The following is a 24158-nucleotide window of genomic DNA, read 5'->3' as shown; positions in this document are numbered from 1 at the left end:
TCCTGTCCGGATGCAGCATCAACACAATAAAGAGCCTCCAACTTATACAGAACGCTGCTGCTCGTACACTCACCAGAACTAAAAAATATGAACACATCTCACCGGTACTCGCTTCTTTGCACTGGCTCCCCGTTAAAAGTAGAATCGACTTCAAAGTACTCCTGCTAACATATAAAGCCCTAAACGATCTGGCTCCAAACTACCTCAAGGAATTAGTCGTCCCCTATTGCCCTCCAAGGCTGCTCCGTTCCCAGAGTGCAGGCCTCCTGGTAATTCCAAGAATATCAAAGACCACAATAGGAGGGAGAGCATTTAGCTACCAAGCCCCTCTCCTCTGGAACAATCTCCCTGCCTCCATCAGAGCTGCAGACACCGTGCCTATATTCAAATCAAGACTTAAGACATTCCTCTTTAGTGCATCATATAGCCAAAAGTAACCGCGCCAACAAACCAATCACCTGCTGTACCAGCCACCCAGACATATCCGAACACAAATTCAAATATTACTTGCATTTAGTACCGCAACATCAAATGTGTTTACTGTTTGCCGAGTGGATGCATGTACGGCCCCGGCAAACAGATCACAATAAAAAACAAATTAAATTACTACTTGTAATTTAGTACCGCAACATCATATGTGTTTCCTGTTTGCCGAGTGGATGCTTGTACGGCCCCGGCAAACAGATCACAACAAAAAACAAATTAAATTACTACTTGTAATTTAGTACCGCAACATCAAATGTGTTTCCTGTTTGCCGAGTGGATGCATGTACGGCCCCGGCAAACAGATCACAACAAAAAACAAATTAAATTCCTACTTGTAATTTAGTACCGCAACATCAAATGTGTTTCCTGTTTGCCGAGTGGATGCATGTACGGCCCCGGCAAACAGATCACAACAAAAAACTAAATGTTCAATGCCAGAAAAACTAAACATATCTAAGTATTGCAATATGCAACAGGCAAACCGACACACAGATGACATGTCCCTGGTTGGTGAAATGATTCATCTGTGTGTTTGTTCGTGCTGATTCCCGACTAACAGACCTGCAGACTGATTCATCATTTCCTGTTTGTTAGATGGATCAGGAGGAGCCTCCTGGGCCTGATTACTCCCCTCCTCAGCCCGCCCCGAAACGCCCCTGCAGACCGGCTCCAGAGCAACACCAGCATCGCCCACGCCGCCCTGCTCCCCATCCTGGGCCCTCAACTCAGTCATCATCCCCTTGACGACTTCTCCCGCTGGATGTGACGACCCCCACCCTGGTCATCGGCAGCTCCATGGCCCGAGATGTCCACACCCCCCCCTTCAACAAGCGGCCCCTGCAAGGTCCACTGCCTCCCCGGAGCCAGGCGTGTTCCAATCGCTGATGGATGTGGAACTTTCCCTCCCCACCCCCACCACTCTGCACGTAGTCTCTCTACCTGGTCTACCTAGAGAAACCCTCGGCCAACCGCACCCACTGCCACTGCATTGCCGTACACCTACTCTACCCAATACCCTATGCTAGCATTTATGTACAATATACATTATTGCCTCCACCGAAATGTTTCTCTGTCCCTACATCCCCTACCCCTGTAACAGTAACCCTATTGCCACAGTAATCTGGTCTTGTCTGTATCATGTATTTACCACCAGATGTATGTACACATATGTCCAGTGACCAAATGCTGGCTGTGTATTGCCCCTGTTGCTTCCTTTCCCCTTCTGCCACACTACCCTTCCCCTTCCCCCCTTCCCCCTGTCCCACCTTCCTGTCTCCACCCGGCCGACCTCAAGCAGATGGGTCCCCCCTTATGTGCCGTGGTTCTGCTCAAGGTTTCTTCCTGCCTAACAGGGAGTTTTTTCTTGCCCCTGTTGCCGTTGTGCATGCACTAAGGGGGTTCAGGCTCTGGGCTCTGTTAAGCGCCGAGAGGCAATTGTATTGTTATGGCGCTATACAAATAAAATTGAATTGAATTGAATTGAATTGAATTGAATTGAATTGTGGTTTCAGAACTGGTGACAAATATTTGCCAGCAAAACCCTTTGAGTTCAGCTTTGGCCGCAGATGGGCCTTTAAGCACATCCTACAAAAGAAGCATATTCTTCAAGGAACACTTTTCTATCATAGAACCTGTTGAATACATTCTTGATGAAAAGGAGCACAGGACCTTTCAGTATGTGCCAATTTTGTCTATGCTTTCTCTACTTTTGAACAAAAAAGACATTCAAGACAAGGTCTTCCATAGCAGGACATATTCTGAAGCATGTTATAGGTCATTTCATGATGGCTCACACTTCAGAGACAATCAGTTCTTATCTACAGGTGATACAAAATTGTCACTTATACTTTACGTGGATGATTTTGAGGTGTGTAATCCGCTAGGGACGTCACGCAAGAAGCACAAGATGACAGCTGTGTATTGGGTATTATGAGATATCCCTGCTACCTTGAGATCTACAGTCTCCTCTATTTTTCTTGCTGTCCTTTGCAAGGCAGATGATGTAAAACGGTATGGGTATCCTAAAGTGATGGAACCTTTGCTCAGAGATTTGAAGATGTTGGAGGACGAAGGGCTTTTTGTTCCATGTTTGAATAAAACCCTCAAAGGCACTGGATTCTGTGTGGCTGCTGACAATCTTGGAGCTCATGCAATTGGGGGATTTGTTGAAAGCTTTTCTGCTTCGCATTATTGCCGCTTTTGTACAGCAGAACGTTCTCAGGTTCAAAGTCATGAAGTAAGTACAGGAGTATTCACTCCTAGAACAAAGCATGACCACAGTCGGCATGTTGAAAACGCATTGAACGACTCCACACAAGCTCATTGTTTTGGAGTAAAATCGCAGTGTGCCATCTCCGACAAACTTAGTTTCTTTCATGCCATATCTGGTTACCCTCCAGATGTTATGCATGACTTGCTTGAAGGCATAGTACCACTGGAACTTGCCCTATGTCTGAAGATTCTTATCAAGAATAAGTTTTTCTCTCTTGAGGAGTTAAATCACTCTATCAGACAGTTTCCCTATAAATGGTCTGACAAAACAAACTGCCCACAAGCTGTTCCACCAGCCTCACGAAGAAGCATAGGAGGCAACGCACATGAGAACTGGTGTCTGTTGCGGATGTTGCCCTTCATGGTTGGCAGAAAAGTACCAGAAGATGACCTTGTGTGGCAGGTTTTAATGAGTCTTAAAGACATTGTTGAGCTTGTTATGGCTCCAGTTCATACACTCTACACGATAGGTTGCCTTGAGAGTAAGATTGGTGAGCACCGGCACAGATTCATGGAAGTGTTCCCAGAAACAAGAATTATTCCCAAGCACCATTTTCTCGAGCACTATCCATGGCTCATAACAGCCTTTGGACCTGTAGTGGCTTTGTGGACCATGAGGTTTGAAGGAAAACATAGCTTCTTCAAGAAGATTGTCCGACAGACTGGTTCCTTTCGAAACATCTTAATGACAATAGCTAAGAAACATCAGTCCATGATTGCTTACAATCTCCAAGATTCAAACTTTCTGAAGGCAGCGCTGTCTGTTTCAAAAATGTCCAGAGTTCCTGTTGAAGTTCTGAGAGAGGATCTTAAAGAGTCCATTGCAAGGAAGTTCCCCAATGAATTGTCAGTAAACATGGCAAACAATGTGTCAATTCTGGGCACTGACTATGCTGTTGGGATGCTCTTACCCTTTGGACAAACTGGAGGATTGCCTGATTTTGCTGAAATCATTCAGATTATCATCGTGCACAAAGAGCCTTTTTTTGCTGTGAAGGTATTAAGTGCCTGGTTTGATGAACATTTCCGGGCTTTTGAAGTGGAATACACAAGAAGTATGGAAGTCATTGGACAATCACAGCTGGCTGATGTATATCCCTTGGCAGCATACAAAGTCGCAGGCAGACACGTTTTCAAGAGATGTGGAGTTGATTTTGCAAGAGGCAAACAAACAATACCATATGAATGGTACCTTATTTGTTGACACACGGGTGAATGCTGCTATTAGGCAGAATTTGTCTAATGCAATCTTCGAGTATACAGCTTATCCCACGGATCTCCACATACTTCAAGTTGTTGAAGCACTAGTAGAGAAGTTTCCATGTCTGAAGGAGAGTGGATCCTTCTTTGGGATGTATGGCTGGCAACAGAGCCTGAAAAACAGGATGAGCAATTTCTGCAGAATGCTCAAGAGTCGTAAGGTATCCTGCCCGGAAATTGAAGTTAATTATTTGAAAAAGAAAAATTCAACAAACCAGCACCCGGCAAAAAACATAAAGAGACCACGAAGGGCAGAGGTAAATTACCTTCCTCCTTTTCCTGTGGGAGAAACACAGGAGAGTTTAGAAAAAGAACGGATGGACTTGCTTTATGAAGTGACAAAGAAGCGTAATGAGAGAACTATTGCTTCGAAAATGGCCAACACATTTGCAGTGCGTAGGCTTGAAATTGTCCATGATGGTAACCTCTGTCCAAGATTTCATGGAGAGATGGCCTGCCTTGTTCAGGGAGGATCAAGTAAGAAAGCTCAATCTTTGTATGTGTAGTATGAAGGTTTTGTTTCGGTTCAGTTTATCAATCCATGCACACATTCTAAAATGATTAATTTGGGGGCACTGTGCTTTTTCCATTTTTTTTAGGTGAAAGAGCAGTTCAGACGAATAACAGCCATTCCACTTGAGCCGACCTTCCTTGGAAAACTTGACGGTTACACACCACAGCTTATAAGTGTGATGAGATCCAAGGGAGGAGTTGCTGGAACAAAGATTCGGCCTTTATTGGATAGTCTTTGCCAGGTACTTTAAGGCCCAATCCCATTTCTAATCTCTACCCCTACCTCTTTGCCCTCGCTTTTTCAAACGGAGCCATAACGAAGGGGTAGGGAACGCTAGCCCTTCGAAATGGGATAGCCCTTCAACAATTACGTACGTCATCTGTACGAAGCGTCAGCTGTTACGTTACCGGAGAGCGACAGCTGTCACTCACCAGATATAAACAAACATGGCGCCTGCAGCTGTTATTTACACAATGCAACATTTCATCAAACAAGTTTTAAAATCATGAATTACAAAGAAAATACTTTCATTTGTGTGATGCTTTCCCTGCTGTTTCCGACATTTTTAAATGGACTCGCGCGATGTTTGTTCTTTAATGATCACGGGTTCGCAAGGCATTGAGGGAAATCAGTCTACCCCTCCGTTTGAAGTGTGCCCTCGGAAAATCTCCGTTTGGAGGGGTAGAAAGCCCTTCCCCTACCCCTCTGTCTTAACGTGAATTGGGATAGCACTACCCCTACACATGAACGCGCAAAACGGAGGGGAAGGGGAAAGACGAAGGGGTAGGGGGTGAAATGGGATTCAGCCTAAGTCTCATCACACTGTTAATTAATTTACATTACATGTGTAACAATTACTCTGCTACCAGTTTAAAGTTTAACACCTACACTGCACTAAATGCTTATCTAACAAAATTCTAACCAAGTGTTATTAATCTTACATCAAGATGAAAAAAATCTAGTTGGCATTGCTTTCAGTATAAAGAGACTTAACTAGCGCTTTCTCGTAAAATCATTTGACTTCATTTAACAAGAGTTTGACTTCTCATCCTGAAAACAAGTAGATTTGGCTGCCAGTGCGTTAAGCAAAAATTTCTTGATAAGTCTTCTTAAATTAAGGCAAAATGATCTTTTGAGAGAGTGCTAAGCAAGTCTCTTCATACTAAAAACAAGACCAAATAGATTGTTTGATCTTAATATAAGATTAATAACATTTTGTTAGATTTCATTTTTTGCAGTGTACTCATACATTATGGGTCTTCTTTTTCTGAGTATTCTGACATTGTCTTTTGCACTCTTTGCATTCTCTCAACCTTCAGCTTTGCTGCTAGGCTTCTAATTTGATTATTTTCTTTAGGCTTTTGATTTTATTGACATTGTTATTTATTATTGCTATTCCCCAAATGTTGGCTGCTTTCAGGAACGTATAAAACAATTGGCTTTGTTCAGTCTGTTTACTTCATAACACTATGGCTCAAGATTGGGAATGGTATCGGCAATGGGGTATGGGCAAAGGTCTGCTGGTTCCAATGTGATTGGTGAATGCAAATTCCCTGAGCTACATTATGGGTGACCTATCATGTAACAAAGGGAATTTTGATTCACCAATCACATTGAAGCCAGCAGGCATTTGCCCATACCCAATTGCCAATACCTTTCCCAAACTTCAGCCTTATGTCTGTCCAAACTTTTGACTGGTATGTTGTTTATGCCAAAATGTGTCTCCTAACAGCCCCATAGTATCGACCAACTGAGAGATGCGGTCATCTGCAGCCTCATGGAATACTTTGGCGAAAGCCACGATGATCTGTTTCTGAAGTGCCAGGTATTTACCCATTTGTAATGATGTGTTATTTTTGTTGAGAAATTAGACAGCCATTCCTTCTATCTTGTCTATAGAGTACGCTTGGTATTTGATACTGATGGAAATTGATATAGTCATATAATTACCATTGCATACATGTATGCTCTTGTGTGTGTGCGTGCCATGTGTATTCACAGTCTGTCACTCACCCTCACCCATGGCCTATGCTAAACGGAACTTCCCTAGACATCCCCCCCTCTACTCATGGCCTAGGTAATACACATACCAGGCCTTTGTGTAAGCATGTTCCGGAACATTCCGTGGGGGGGTGGTGGTCACCTCACCTCCCACTTACATCCCCATTTGCCAACCTTGACCTATCACCCCAAGGTATCCCATGATTAACCAGTACCTAAACAGTAACACACCCCCCATTTTGACCTGTGACCTCCCATAGCTGACCTTATAAAAAGTCATACTGTACATCGATATTCAGTCTTTACCCTGTCTACATGATTTGGAATTGACTCCCTGCAGGCGTACGTGAGGAATAAACACCAAGATCTTTGATTCACCTCGTGGTTCCATTGTCTAAAGTTTATTGTTGGATTCAGAGCTATCAATACTGTCAGGGGGGAAAAAAATCTCAGTACGCGGTTTAGTGCCAAATGTAAGTTATTCTCAGTTATATTACCTTAGTTTGGCATGTACTTGGAATACCCCCTGTGCCCTGAATAGTGGATTATCTCCTTTGTTTATGTAGTGTTGTGTTTTTCTTTAATCAAGGACAATGACCGGAGCTGCCAGTCGCAGGCCATGAGGATCCTTGTGGTCTACTCCGGAGACGACGCAGTTGATCCAGTAGACATTTCTGTCGTTATCGATGGCTCTGAAGTACTCGCTAAATGTGGCACCAAAACAAGTGCATGTATTCTTCTGATGGGACTAATATACACCTTAAACCTCAAGTACCTTGCACATTTGAAGAATACCTTTGATTGTTTTCAAAAAGTATTTCTTGAGCTTGATCCGAATCGGCTGCTTAACAAAGTGCAAACATTGAAAAACAAAATACTACTAGCATGATAAGGAAGGATACTTGATGTGGGGGTGGTGTTTTTTTGTTGTTTTTTTCCCCGCCTGTTTGGACAGGCTTTTTTTTTTGGTATCACTTTGTCCATTTTCATGCACCTCTCCCCCCCCCCCCCCCCCCCCCCCCCCATCTCTCTCTTGCTCCCCTCCCTCTTTCTCTCTGCACACACACACACACACACAATAAAATGTAAAATGTGATAAGTTGCGTTTACTTGGAGGAATCCAGGAAACCGGTTGCCTTGAACAAGTGAAGTACATTGAAATAGAATTTTCAAGTTAGGTGTACTATGGAGGCTAAGTACACCTTACTTGAAAATTCTATTTCAATGTACTTGACTTGTTCAAGGCAACCGGTTTCCTGGACTCCTCCAAGTAAACGCAACTTATCACATTTTACAGTGCACTGAAATGTTTTATATAGATCTCTCTCTCTCTCTGTAAAAAATTGTTAAAAAAAAGTACTTTGTACATTTTTTTTAACTTGTTATTAACCAGTTGGTTAATAAAACGATTAATTTTACATTGTGTGGTGTCATATTATTTAAGTTTGAGAACAGGAAAACATTAGTAGATAAAAACCTATTTTTTAAGGATTCTTTTGCATTCAGAAAGCTAGAAAAATGTATGTAGAAAATCTTAGTAAGCTTTACAATATGTATATTATAGTAAGGGCATTGAAAAAAATCTGTGTAATTGTGTAAACATTTACCTAAAAAAACTTTGTTAGCTTTACGTAATATATTATAGTAAAGGACATTTGGAAAATCTGTGTAATTGAAGGTCAAAATTTACCTTGAAAAAATCTATGTAAGCTTTACGTGATATATTGTAGTAAAGGATATTTGGGGAATCTGTGTAAAAATTACCTGAAAAAGGTAGGGGGAAATTGTTACCACAATTTTTTTACTTAAATAGGGTCAGTTATTTTTTATAGTGTACCTTTTTCAACAGCCAGATCTATCGCCTTCAACTTGAAAGACGCCGGCATTAAGCTTTTGAAAATGGAAAAATCCATATATTAGCTATATCATTGTTCAAGCCGCGGGGTTCAAAGCGTGGGAAAAAAGTAGCGGCTTATAGTCTATAGAAAAACATTCATTTAAGAATAAAACCATTCAGAAATGGTTCCCTAAATAACCTTACCAACATGCCAAACAAAAGATAACCAGGACTACAAAAATGGAGCAAAATAGGCTTTACTTATCCACAACATGAAACAGATACCTATGGATCAACAAAATTCAAGTATACAGAAAAGGAAAGTGCTTTCCAAATGATCTTGGTACATTTACCTTAGTTTAAAAACAATACAACAATTCCAAAAATCAAGTAAAATAGGCTTTTCTTATCAACAACATGAAACAAATACCTATGGACCAACAAAATTCAAGTATACAAAAAAGTCAGTCCAAAAAGGAAAGTGCTATCCAAATGATCTAGGTACATTCACCTTAGCTTAAAGGAAACAATGCAACAATTCCATTTCAGTTCTTCTGGTGTTACAAAAGTGCTAAAAACAGTGCAAAAAAAATCCAACAAACTATGACCACAGTATGAACCAGAAGTAGAATATGAAAGATCACTAGGCCTCGAAGGCCTACTCGAAATCTTCATCCTCCTCATCCATTTCAAAAGCTCCACTGGTAAGCCTCTGGTTGTGGTATAGGAAGACCAAGGCTTTGAGGTTTCATCGGGTCGCGCATGTGTAGCAGATATGAGATCTGCAAATATTGTTTTCCTCCTTATATTTAAAAGTAATTTCCAATATGTGTAGTCATCAGCCAATCAGCAGGTTGGAAGACGGGTGACACAGAAAACAGGAAGTGGAGAGAGTCGGTTGAATGTGGAGAACGTGAGGGCAGCTGCCTGACTGCAGAATTAGATGAGCGAACAATTCAGTTTAATACTTAAAATAGTTTTAAACTAGCGAGAAAAAGTGATTATCTTTTTGCCTCTGGAGTGTGTAGCCGTTAAGACGTTAGTAGGCGCAGTTCACCGGCCAGAAGAAGATGGTAGAATCACGTTGGTTCAAGTTCATTGTCCTTTGATCTTTGCTGCCGTTGAGGTTGACGGTTACCTGCCATCCAGAGACTGCTCCAGAGCTCCGGCGACGGGTTGAAACTAAGGTGAAGTTATCTGACTTTGTGTTGTTCACCCGCAAGCTAGAAACTACTGTGTTGCTCGTAAATACGACAGATTTTTGTTATTTGATTTGTCACTTTGCTGTTTGCCTGGACGAAGACGTTTTTTTGCTAGCATATTTGATTTGCTACTTTGCCGGTTTCCCTGTGGATTAAGTCAGTATTTTTCCCTGGACTGAACCGTAGGACTGTTAAAGGACACTCCCACTGGGAACTTGGAGTATTTTTCTGATTCTATGGATTGAGATCATATTCTGTTTAAAACCGCCATTGGGTGAGAGGACACTGGTCATTGACATTTATTTTCTATGTATTTAGTGCTGTTGATTTGCTGCGAAGTTACATTGTTTGAATCCCATATACGTTATTTTCAATATATTGCAACTGTGAAGGAAGGGGGTTAATTCAAGTTTAGTTAGACTAATATGATAAATCTTATCTTGGCGCTCAGGGTTAGTGTTGTATGTTGGCCAACATTAGTGGTAGGTTTGAATGACTACTGTGAAGAGTGAACTGTGAAGGGTGATTTTGAGTACCTTCAGTTTTATTTCTAAACATTTTTCATTTATTTGTTTTATTTTCTAACTCATCTAGTATAATAAATCACTCATTTTCTACTTTGAAACTATCTGCTTATACTGTGAATTTCCATCATCTTCCCTGAAGTAGGGGCGTCTCATCCTCTGCCAGTATATGATAGTTAGGGGAAATACAGGGTAAGTTGCACATACACTCATACTTGTATCCTGTCCTTTAGGTCATCACCGTGACGTGTCCAAATCCTAAAGCCCGAACTGTTATATTCATTCCTTGAGGGCAGATTAGACTTGAGACTAGTAGGCCTGGGGGTTAGGGACTCAGATCCTTTATTCTCCAGCCGTTCAGGGAAGAGTTGTTTACCCCTACTAAGCGGACGTAGGTCCCGTTCGCTACACATGGATTTGGAGCCATGGTTGCTTTCCCTGATTGCAGTTTTTTTGTCAGGAATTGAAGATATCTACTTTTGCAAGAGCCGGCATGGTTAAACATCTGGGAGAAACTAAGCATGAATGAGTTGAATTGGTCTTAAGGTCTCTGAAAGGCAGTGATTACAAAACCGAATCATGTTAGTGGTACAACCAGTTGCCGTCACAAAATCTTCACAACGAGCAGGGCAGTTGTGGAACAGCCAGTAAATGCTGGAGAGTGCGTGCCCAACTTCCCAACCTGTAGATTTGCATCCATCTCTGAATGCGTTGTGGAGCCTCACATGTAAATCCAACTGTTTGGACTGTAAATAATGATTCAGGCTTTCGTCAAATAGAATGACGTATGCCCTTTGCTTCATCACGTTGGACAACGTCAGACTCCTGAATTGGGGAGCGAGGCCGAACGAGCAGAGGTACGAGCATTTGCTTTCGCCACAAGCAAACTGTGTTTCTATCTGGCTATCGGGGAACATTCTTTGAAAGAGCAGGCCAGCATCTTCAGATTACTTAAACAAATAATGCGAATAAGCCACCTTCAGTGCCCACATTACCTCCGCAGTTAAGACTTCCTTTTTTGTGACAGCATCGGTTATTGACGACTGTTTGGCCAAAGAGAGAGACGTGCTGTTCGGCGTAGCATTTGCCCTGGCTGTGGTGAGAAAGCCAGTGATGGGGTTTAATTTTGTTCCGCTAGCAGCAGCGCTCTGGTGTTTAATTCCTTTTGCATGGCTCGTTAATGCCGCCTCTCCCATGTTAGATATGTCAAACGTTTTGTCACCACACAACCAACATTTAGCTCGTCCCGGGTCTTTGTCGGGTGTAACCCATGACATATACTTCTCATTTCGTAACCAAGCATTGTTGAACCTACACATCCCTGGCATTTTGAATTTTTTTGGCTTCCCTCAGTTACTGTTGCTTTCGCCAACAAAGGTTGCAGTTGTGTATGTTTGAGTTTCAGTGGTGCCTGTTTATATTCGGAGCGTATTTATTTTAAAGGCATATTCATGATTCAAAACTCAGCGTAAATGAACGACATGAAAATATGAATACAAAAAATGTCCAGGACTTTTCCAAAACTTTGGGGATTCAATTTTTTTCAAGCACTTTTCCAGGCCTGGAAATAACCATTTTTAAATTCTATGACTTTTCCAGGTTTTTCATGACCGTACGAACCCTGCCTAGACCTCTTCGAAGGCCTCCTCAAAATCTTCATCCTCCTCATCCATTTCAAAAGCTCCACTGGTAAGCCTCTGGTTGTGGTATAGGAAGACCAAGGACAACACCAGCTTGTAGATGCTGTCACTGCACTCAGCGACTGCGGAGTTAACGATGACTTATTTGTATTGTTTGGCCAGGACACTGAGTACAGGCAGTCTCTCCTGAAGTCCAAACAAGAACACATGAAATAGAAAACGACATGAGAGAAGTGCGGGACTGTCACTGCTTAAGTGCAAGTTAAGCCAAGGTGCCAGTTAGGAAGGGGAGGTGCTCTCTGAAGAGTTGGGTAGAGAGTTCATCTTAACGACCGACTCACATTGCTGCGTTGGAAGGCGTTGATGCGTCAGGGTTAACGCATCCCCATTCACTTTGCATGGGGTGACATCATCCTTTGCCGAACTGAATTGTGGCTCCGTTAGGTTCGCGTGCTCGCGACAAGAGTTGAAGAAGGTTTAACTTTTCAACAGGCAATGCATGCGTCAGCCAATCATATTGCCTTTCATGCATAACTGACAGCACAGGCACTAGCCAATCATATCCCGTATATGCTCACCTCTACAGAGCGGCAAACTCAAAAAAAAAAACATGGCTGCCAAACTCCATAGATGGTCGTATTTGTACCTACAAGTTGGTTGTTTGACTTTTTTTTGGTTAGATTTTTTAAAAGTTACCGAGAAATAGACACTGTACAATGTAAAAACCCCTTTACTGTAACTGAGAAATACGTATCATAGGATTTGCGAGGTGTCTGAGCACACTGTCTAATAATGGGTTAGGGTTAGCATGCTACTACTCACAGGGTAAAAGCCTACTAGTGACCTGATTGGTTTGTTGACCTGTCAATCTCACTATAACTTCTCCGTTATCAACAGAACCGCATGCGCCAGACTCCTCCTCCTCCGTCCGTTGCATCAATGCCTTCAAACGCAACAATGTGAGTCGGGCGTTAGGCACAGCACTGAAGCCTGGGATGGATTTGTAGCTGGCCACACAAGTCACTCATAAAAACAATGTGACGAGGGTCAAACACCCTGACCTCTTCTAAGAACTCAATTGCAGGTTGTCCATCTGCCATATATTTGCTGAGTTTGTTCTCTGCATTGGAGTATGCGTGTTCCACTCGGTATAGAATCTGCATATTAATGGCAAAAGACAGGTCATGTGCCTCAAAGTATTCAGTGCATGCTTCGAAGTGGAGTTCTTTGTTGACCCTTCAATTTCATATGGAGATCCTCCAGGTAGTCAAACACGTTTGTGACTATTGGGCGTCTGCTCTGGAAGATGTCAAGAAGTGAAATGATTGCCTTGAATTTATCTGCCGTGACGCTGATCTGGACCTGCAGACTTTCAGCCATGTTGGCGTCCTGGAACATCTCGTGTAGTCTCTCCACTGATGCAGGTGTGGTTTTGCCACAAGCCTATAAATAGAATAACCAAAAAGCACATAGTATTAAATACATCATTATTTAGTTTGTCTCTCTGTGTATGTGTTGGTCTGTGTGTCTTTGGAGGTAATTATAATTTGAAATGTATATTTGTAATACTGCATTACGAGCAAAGAGAATGCCACTTACATTGATTTCCATCTCAATTAATTCTTTGTACAGCCCGAAGTGTTCTAAATGGTACTGCACTGCAGTGAACCACGAGGTCCATTGGGTTGCGCATAGATTTGGAGCCATGGTTGCAGTTTTGTTGATTTGAATTGAAGATATCACCTTTTGCGGGAGCCGGCATGGAAAAACATCTTGGAGAAACTAAGCATGAATGAGTTGGGTTGGTCTAAAGGTCGAGTTCCTGCCGAGCATATTTGCAGCCCCATCGTTCTAAAGTTTAGCGCGATAGGGCTGCAAATATGATTGGCAGTAAACCTATGTCAATATGAAAGGCACTTGTTGAGAAATTGTGCAGAGAACCACGCGATTTGGCCTGCAAAATACCCACATTAAACAAAAACAGCACTAGTTAGATTAAAGCAGCACAACGGAACAATAGCTATTCGCTAAAGGTATGCTAGCAGCTAAAACTAACGAAATCTCTTGAAATGTGCTGACTGACATTATGACAAACTAGTTACTCAACGACTGTCCTTACACTGTCAAACATCAAGCAAGTGTAACATAAGACAAAGCAAGACAGCCAATAAGCTACTTACTAGATCGGCAGAAAGTAAACAAGTCAGGTCGGCGGGCTGCGGCAGGCAAAACTACAGAACGCAGTTATATGCCTATTGATCCTGCTATCGCAGTGGCACGGACGTGATTCTCCATATTAACAGTCATTGTAGTGCCACAATTTTTTTTAAGCTGTTATTGTAAGGTTAAACTGCTTATCCTAACCCTAATCCTGAAGTATAATTGTTGCATATTGGGGCTTTAACGTTTTCTTGTCAAAACATAATGTGACAGTCATTTGTACAGAAATAAGACCGGTATATGTAAAAGCAGGAGGAAAGCTTATTATTATCTCGAAAACCAACACGGTGAGTGGAACGAAGTGCCAATAATTGACGCAGGCAAAACGTAGCCTACTCATGTAACGTGTCACCGTAAACATTAACAGAAATATTTTGAAATACGTTTTATTGCTGTGGTAAAAGAGTCGTACAAGCTAAAGAGGACAAATATCTATCTCGAAAACCGTTAGTTTGGGTAAGCTAATACATAACGTTAATCTATAAATAGACTTAGCATATCGATTTTTTTTAACAACTATCCGATAACTGACGCATCTACAGTTGCAGATCGTGACAAGGCGACCCCCAAAAAATCTCTTGCGACCCAGCTGAGGGTCACAATCCAGTCTTTGGGAAACAATGGCCTCGACCAGTGACCATGCGTTCATGCATCTTCTGACGCAATGAGAGAGGTTTTCCGATGTATTAGTGTCCCAATGTATCTGTTGTAATTCGTGTGTACTTTGATTTCTCATTATTGCAATATTATCATCTATATTCAATAGGGCTGTAAAGATACACCTACCTCACGATTCGATTCGTTTCACGATTCTTGACCCACGGTTCGATACACCCCACGATATTATTATTATTATTATTTTTTACCTCGATTTTTAAAATATATTTTCTAATTCACATTAGAAAAAGTATGAGCTATAAAAAAAATGAAGAAACTATTTATAACCAAATATTGAGGTTTTTATTACTCAAAGCAATGCTGTTGAAAAACATTCAACAAACTTCGGAACCTGTTATCTATCTGCAGAGCAAATGTCAGGCTCATACAAAAACATTAACGTGAATTAATTGATGCTAATACCTAGCGTGGTCTCTATAGGATTTCCCATATACATTAGCATTAAGCTAACGTATTTTCTACCACAGTAAAACATGCAATACTATGTGATTGTTTTTAGAAAACGAATGTTACGTGATGAGATTACTAAAATGTAGTCTGCATTTCTGCTCAGTTTAGCAGTGCTACCCAAGCAAAGGTTTGAAAAGAACTTCAAGCTTCAGACTTTCTGTTAGGGAAACAGCTTTCTATCTGCCAAGCAAATGGCAGGCTCATGAAAACACGCGCAACCTTTGGGAGCATGAACTGCACTGAGTACATTTTGCGCAACAATTAACCCCAACGCTGAAGCAAGCAGCCGCCTTTACTAGCGAACCAAACTTTTTGTATCAAGTGACCGCTGAGGGCATGTCGCGGTTCTGCCTTCTCGCATCGCGATGCAGGTTCGTGGCCCAGAGTGTCGCCATTTCTCGGTTCGATCCAATATCGTTACAGCCCTAATATTCAACTGCATCCACTACATAATCTCAAACTTAATTTGTTGTTGTATCTCCAAAAAGGCTATACAACATTAAAACATTTCTTAATGAAAAGGAAACATGCATCACAATAATACTTCAGTGTAACCTGTACCTATGTGGAGTGCAAATATGTCTTGCTATTACACTACCCAACAGCTACACCTACGTCTGCTTACACTACAGAATGCATAATTCCTAAGGGCACTGCACTAGTAAACATAAGGCTGCTCAGTTCATGCGGAGCCATTGTCAGTGTGACCTTCCTCTACGGCGCACCTTGTCTTGTGTAGTGGTGATTGAATCTGAGTCAATCGGATTCAAAGATCCGAATCCTTAAATTCACCCATGAGTCACGAGTCCCGTGGTCTCAATTAAACTGAATCTTTCGGTTCTGGCTGCTACGGACGACATTATTAAAACAATGCACGAATGTCATCAAACTGTAGGTCTATAACAACATTAACACATCCGTTTTTCATCTGCATAGTAACTTAGATTAAGCATAGCTATTGATATACGGACCCGGAGCTGCCAGCTGCGTGGTTGAATAAGAACTTCCTGTAGACAGCGCTTTACACTGATCCAGATCCAGACTAACTCAAAGGACTCAGGTGAAATGGGTCGGACTCGTATCCGGTTGAGTGAAAGGCTAACAAAGGACTCAGGTGAAATTAAAAAGGATGCAAACATCGGAAATGTCTCCAACGTGACTGCTATCTGAGACTGATAGTCACGTTGGCGACATCTCCGATGTTTGCATCCTTTTTAATATTCAGATATGTCCGACCCATTCAATATGAGTCCTTTGAGTTAGTCTTTCACTCAACTGGATACGAGTCCGACCCATTTCACCTGAGTCCTTTGAGTTAGTCTTTCACCCAGCCGGATACGAGTCCGACCCATTTCACCTGAATCCTTTGAATAAGTCTTTCACCCAACCGGATAGCCTACGAGTCCGACCCATTTCACCTGAGTCCTTTGAGTAAGTCTTTCACCCAACCTCAATTGATTGATACAGCAAGCAGGCCCATCGTCAGATTAATTTCCGACGTTTGTAACAGCATTAATGCTACTTTCAGGCCGTGTTTAACGTGTAAGGTAAGTTAGATAAACTGACTAAAATCATTTGATGACTTTGTTCAGTCAATTGCCAAATAGGTTACAGCAATAAACAGTTATTGTCAAATGTTAGGTGTGTTTTGTGCAGTGTAGACTAGTGTTATATAGGCTATATTATATAGAAATTGGCAGTGTTATCAACAGTTGATAGAATTCTAAAAGTAACAACACTTAAGGCATTTTAAGGTATTTTATTGTTAGCTCACATTAGTGATCTAATCCCGCCATATACGCATAGGGCGCCACCCCGTGGCAGTAGATATTCACTCCATTTGCATTGCGAATTATATCGCGCAACATTCTGTAGTCTACCAAATCGACTGTAACTCGTCTGAATCAATTTTCTTGAAATAGGTTCATTGCAAACATGACAATTAAATTATTAAATTAAGTAAAAATAAAAAATAAGTATCTATTCACAATTTCCGAAATTACATATTTAATTCTGATAAGTTGCCTTACCAGCCAAGCCTATCATGTTAAAATATTTTCAATGTATCTAGGCTTACTGTGTGTGTGTGTGTGTGTGTGTTTGCGTATTTCCCCTGGATATCCTCACAACTGCATTACAGTGGTTTGCTGTGAGCGTGCGCATTAGGCACTAGGGAGTGGGCTGCTGGGCTCATTCAGCGACAGAATTTCTACTGATTCAGATTCAAAGGACTCAAAAGATCCGGATCATTTTAGTGATTCACTCAGAAGATTCATAATCCTTTAAGTGACTCATAATTCCCATCACTAGTCTTGTGTATTTTTCAACACGCCCAGTCTGCTGTTTTTGTTTGCTATTGGTGGTGGATATCTCCATTCAAAGTGGCAAAACATTGAAAATTTGAAATCAAACGGCTGTTTCATTATTGGAGGAAGCCGCCGTCATAGGTAAGATAACCTAGGGTGACCAGATTTGAGTTTGTATAAAAAGGGGACACTTTGTTGCGGGACCCCGCCCCCTCCCCTGTGACGGAATATTTACATATTTTTAAAATGCAGATGACGAGGGTCAAGCACAACAAGTAGGATGGGCACCCATATTCAACCAACAGCAAGAAGGAGTTAACATGGTTCTGGCCAATAATGCAATTAGGCTCAGAGAAATCCAAGCCAACATTGGCAACCATGCCATTTTCAATTATGTCAAACAAGTCTTTCTGTCTACACTGGCAAGCATCCTGACCAAAAATCAGGTTCTGATGAAAACAGATACATCGAGTGCCTTTTGAGCTAACTCAGAGAGGGTCAAACAGCTGTGGCATGAGTATGTGGGGGTATGTATTGTCCACTTTAGCACTCTAATGTTGCATACCTTTTTACATGTAAATGTACTGTATACTAAATATATGCTGAACTACACAATCTTGTCTTTCACTGTATTTCAGAGAGTTTAACAGATGAATGCTGAGGCAGTCCCTCAGAAATGTATTTATATAGATGAGGCGGGGTTCAACCTCACAAAGGTTAGAAGGAGAGGAAGAAACATCATTGGCCACAGGGCCATCATCAATGTCCCGGGGCAACATCAACCTTTGTGCTGCCATCACCCAGAATGGGGTCCTCCACCGTCATGCCAATATGGGCCCTTACAATACAGCTCAAATTCTTGGACCGATTACAAAACATCATCACTGCAGTGAACCATATGCACCAGATGCAATTCACTGTCGTCTGGGACAATGTTCTTTTCACCGCTCTGCTCTGGTCCAGAACTGGTTTCAACACCATCCACAATTCTTTTTCTCCCACCATACTCTCCGTTTCTCAACCCTATTGAGGAGTTTTTCTCGGCATGGCGTTGGAAGGTGTACGATCTCCGGCTCCAGGCTCAGGTACCCCTCATTCAGGCCATGTGGAGGCCTGTGACCAAATTGACACCGTGGCAGTACAAGGTTGGATCCAACATTCCAGACTGTTCTTCCCACGTTGTCTGGCCAAATCCAGCTAGGCGGAGGGATAATGTATAGAATTTTCTGTACAGTATTTTCTTTTCTTTTCTGGTAATGGATATAATGTTATGTTTTTCCAATAGCTTACGGTAAAGTGTTTTGCAGTTATGAAAACTGAGACATGTTTAGTTGTTTTTGTTAATTGAATAATTGCCAACTGATTGTGCTCCCAATTCTTCCTGATGCATTTCAGGTGTGTGTGTGTCATGTGACTGTCTCTATATAAGCTGATGCACCTGCACAAAATAAATTGATTGAGTGTTTTCTCAGAACTTGCATCCAGTCTCTGCGTGTTATTTGTCCTCCCAAGTTCATAGAAGTTTAGTTGGTATATCTAGCAGTCAAGCTCTGTTAAACAGTTTTGTTGTCATTCTCCATGTTGACTGATCTGGATGTATGGAGATAATATTTAATTTTCATCAGTCTGCAGCATTGGTCTTGTGTAGTGTTTTTATTGTGTATTTTTACCTTCTCTGTGTACTTCACTTACACTACTCTAATCACTGAGAAGTAGAATTGCTAAAAGTGTTTTAAGGTTTATAACAGGAGTGTGTAAGTGGTACAAACAGAATTCAGTCATATGCAATGTGTGTGTTTCATATGGTAACAAAATGGTTTTGTTAAATTAGTGTATAGTTTTGCCGTGTGTAACTGGTACAAACAGAATAAAGTCATATGCAACGTGTGTGTTTCATAATATGGTAACAAAATATGGTTCTGCTAAATTAGTGTATAGTTTTTACAAGAGTGTTTCAATTTGCAAAGGATCTGAGGTGTTTTGCCTATTGGGTGTGGTTGTGCTAATTGTGTGAGGTGTTTTGAAAAACAAAACAAGACGGATCAAAATCGTGCTTAAGCAATCGAGAAAAACTGTAAAGTAACACTGTGCAACAAAACAATTTGACACTTTTTTTGAGGTTTAAAAGGCAACTAGTTTTGGTACCACCCTCAAATTCATTTTGATAGCATAAAGTCACGTGAAGGACAGATAAACACTGGTGTCTTTCCCACCAGCCATCCAGGATATGCCCTATGTAGTTCTGTGTTCCGGGCTGGAACACCCTGCTAAAATGGAAGAAAAGCTTTCACAGCATGACATTGCCAGCTATACTGCCAAAAGACACCAGTTAGTGTGTTGACAAGCTTCTATGAGTGTCAACTGGGCTCTGGGGTTTTGCGTGCCATTTAGTTTGCTTTTTTTGGAACAGAACTACTTATTGCTGTTTGAATGACAGCGTTGTTGTTAGTAGATGCCAAAAAATATGTGGAAAAAGATGGTATGATAAGAGACATTATTGCTGTAAACATTATTCTAAGAGGGCAAGGCATGTAGAACAAAACATTTAAATTCTATACGCAATAAAGGAAATAATGCTCACAATGCCGCTGTCATGGAGTCAGGAAATGGGGAACTAGTGCCATTTAAACGACCACCTAAAGAAGCACAAGGAAGACGCCCCCAAAAAATCACAGGCCCTTAGTCTTAAAGCCCCACAATCGAGGAATTAGCATGGAGCTCACCTTTAGGTATTTGCGGTAGTTAACGTTAACGCCTGCGCTGTCGTATATGTTACTTGCCACTTTTAGCTGGAAAAAGGACCAATTCAGTATGTTTGCAGCTACAGCTGTAAAAGGGTTTGTACAGTCAAGGCAGACAAGTCAAGTAACACACAAGTAGCATGCTAAGCTCACGAAACCTGAACCAGAGACATTATGCTGCTAACACCTGGCTGTAAGGAAATACTAACGGACAAAGCACAGCTAGTCAACTATCACTAAATTACTTACAAAACCTGGAATATCGTGACATTTAGGGGAGTAAATCTCTCATGACAAAAACGATTTGCATCTCGATACATGGGCAGGATACGATACAGGAGAAGATGCATGTTGATGAAAACGATTCAGTATGATTTGATGTAATTCAATAATTGAAAACACTAAGTTTTGAGGAAACAATGAACCTCATTCTTGAACAGTATCTTAAGAGTCTTATTAAATATCTTCATACCAACCTCAGAAAATATCTCCGCTGGATTCATGAGCGCCTGGAAGTGTGTTCTTAATTGAACGCGCTCTCATGCACCTGAACTTGCATACAGAAACGCCCCGCCAGCTCCTTATAAGGGCATGCTATTGCAACGTCTGTACACTCCACAGGCAACGCAAAAGCAACTCCAGAGACTGATGAAAATAATTTCAAAGCAAGCACTGGTAAACCCAGCAGCGTTTCCATTGTCCGGTAATTGACAGACTTTGTCCGGGGAAAAAATAAAATGAATGTCTCAAAATGTATGTTTTGCTTTTTGGCCCTTCCTGTAAAAAACATTTGATCACAAAAAAAAATTAATGTCTGAAAAATAGATCTCACCGGTCAAATTGTCCGTCCCCCAAACACAATCGGAATTTGAGAATAACCCTAATATTTAGGGCTATAGAGCAACATGCAATGCCTTTATTATGTTTTAAAGGAACAGGCTATTCTGCCGTTTGAAAGTTATTTGTGATGGTCTGCAGGCCTGGTCTGTGTATGTCCTGTTCTGCTTTGTCTCCTCTCTGTAGGCGTGGCTGCAGCCCATTTACTGAATTTGTGACACCTGGGCCAGGTGTCCCCATTTCCTTTAAGACCGTTTCCACCCCGTTACCCGTTGGAGCTTCTTTTCACTCCCTTTACGTTCTGGCATGCAACACACCTCACTGCATTGTTCACGCATCCATGCACTCACTCCACATTACTGACTTCACTGACTTCCACACTCTACCGTTTTGCTTCTGTTCGTCTTTGTTTGTGTTCGTGGTTATAATAAATTACTTGTTATTTTGTATTTAAACACTACGTCCTTCCTTTGGTCATGGCTTTCGAGCCAAGTCATGACATATTAAACAACACGTATGCTGCCTTTTAAATAAAGCGCAAACTGTCGGTTATATACAAGAAGCGAACTGAGCGAGGAAGGATCTAACATGGCCATGCAGACTAGCCTTAAAAGCTTTTTTCAGAGGACAAACGCAACTGATGAGGGTGAACCGTCTGATTAGGGATGATCCTGTAATACCTGAAGCCAATGATGTTCGGACAGATCCACCAGAGAAAACGATAACTGTTTGTACTGCGGAAAGGCATGACGACGCAATGGTTTCACAAGAGGGTCGAATAATCTTGACACCTCACGACTCAATTCCGATTCAGAGGTCAACGATTCGATTCTGAACGGATTATCAATTCTAAACTGATAAAACGAATATCGATGCGTCTCGATTTTTAAAAAATTTGAGTTTGCTACTCAGTCTCAAATCACTTCCAACTCTGTGTTTGATAATTAAATAAAATCATCAGATGGATTACCTCTTTTTTTATAAGAAGAAAAGCTTTTCCTTGTTACAATTATGACTTTCTATAAACAATGCAATAATCGATGTGGCTTGCAGTTCAACACAAAACGGACGTGTAATAAAAACAAATCAAAATCGAGACGGAATCGTTTGAAAGAAATCGAAAAATTGATTTCCCACCCTTACTTTGAACCCAAGACTGCTTTTTATTGGTGAGCTGATTTTGAGAAATTAAACTTAAATTACAGCTCAAGTTGTGTTTGCTGGTTGCTATGCTAACTAAGGACACTCAGGGCCTGATTTACTAACAGGATTGCGCCCATTTCTTGCGTAAAATAGCGGTCGTAAACATAAAACGTATTTACTTAGGGGGCGCAGCGCATATTAACGCCTGTGGGTGTGAACAGGGGAGGTTACGTGGACGTGGTGTGACGCTCCTGTAAGGGAGACGCACAGAGAGTGCAGGAATCCCTCTGACACGCCCCCTGTGAGGCACGGAGCAGCTAATCAACAGCTGCGGGTTCTTTAAAAAAATAAAGTTGGAGTTGACTAGCAGAGAGGGAGACCAGGAGACAACGCCAGTTTCGTGCTGCAAACTAGCGAAGTGTGGAAAAAGAGGTCCGGAGAGGGACGGTAGGCTACTGTTTTGGGCTCGTGTTGCTGTGACCTCCGCAATCCGTGCCCCGGTGCAAATACATGGAGGTTTCGCCGAGCTGTAAAACAGCGGAGGACGAGTGAGTACCATAGTGGCCTAACCGCAAAGCTCTCAGATCTTGGATGGAACTCGTAATATCCTACTAGTTTCGCCGAGCGGCAAACAAAGACGTTTACTGACTGACTCCAGACTGGTCGAACTTTCCAAATTTGCTTCTTAATTACTAATAATTAATTATTAACAACTATTTTTGGTTTGTTTTGTGAACGGGAATTGTGTATATAAGCCAGAGTTTTGTTACATGTTGAAAGGGGAATGTTTGTATGAGCCAGGGGGCTGGGTTTTGTTCCATTTTGAGTGTAATTGTTATATGAGCCAGAGTTTTGTTTCATTTCTGAACGGGAATCGTTTGTATAGTTTGTTACATTGTGAACGGTAAACATTTAACATATAACTGAACATTTCCCCCATGGACATTACCCATATCAACGATTAATCCCCAGACCACCTGAACCGTGACTGCTTGGTCTTTATCACCCTCACCTGACGGCAATTGAGCACAAACACGCACCCACTCACTCACTTTCTCATACACTCTGGTTTCATCTCAAGAAACTTTCTTTAACCGTAAACTGTATTACTTTTTGTTGCATTCTGCATTGGATTCGTTTTGTTTAATACTGCATGGTATTATTTTTCTTTTGTTGAATACTGCATTGTGCTGTTTCGTTTGAATATATCCATGACTATTGAAAATTGAGTCTGACTCCTGTTTTGAGTTTTGCTGTTTAGAACATTAGGAAATATTCAGTCATCTCAGTCCAAAAGGGGTTCTGTTTTAGCACTGTAATAGCATATCCTGGTGTTAATCAAACTGAGTCCTTTGTAATGACTGACTAGAAGTTTAACCCTAGTTAAAACCGTTACAGTGGGTGGTAACGTAGGCGTGAAGCGCAATTTAATGGGAGGAGAGAAGGTAAGTGCGCTTAATGATGTATTGCGTGGTATTTACTAACGCCCGACTCACATTGTTGCGTTGGAAGGCGTAGATGCAACGGACGGTGGAGGAGTCTGGCGCATGCGGTTCTGTTGATAACGGAGACGTTATAGTGAGATTGATAGGTCAACAAACCAATCACGTCACTAGTAGGCTTTTACCCTGTGAGTAGTAGCATGCTAACCCTAACCCATCATTAGACAGTGTGCTCAGACACCTCGCAAATCCTATGATACGTATTTCTCAGTTACAATAAAGGGGTTTTTACATTGTACAGTGTCTATTTCTCGGTAACTTTTAAAACATCTAACCAAAAAAAAGTCAAACAACCAACTTGTAGGTACAAATACGACCATCTACGGAGTTTGGCAGCCATGTTTTTTTTTTTGAGTTTGCCGCTCTGTAGACGTGAGCATATACGGGATATGATTGGCTAGTGCCTGTGCTGTCAGTTATGCATGAAAGGCAATATGATTGGCTGACGCATGCATTGCCTGTTGAAAAGTTGAACCTTCTTCAACTCTTGTTGCGAGCAAAGCATGAAACGCAACGCACGCGAACCAAACGGAGCCACAATTCAGT

Source organism: Sprattus sprattus, assembly GCF_963457725.1.
Source record: "Sprattus sprattus genome assembly, chromosome: 3".
NCBI lineage: Eukaryota > Metazoa > Chordata > Actinopteri > Clupeiformes > Clupeidae > Sprattus > Sprattus sprattus.
The sequence above is the reverse complement of the archived record's forward strand: the minus strand, read 5'-3'. Positions refer to the sequence as shown.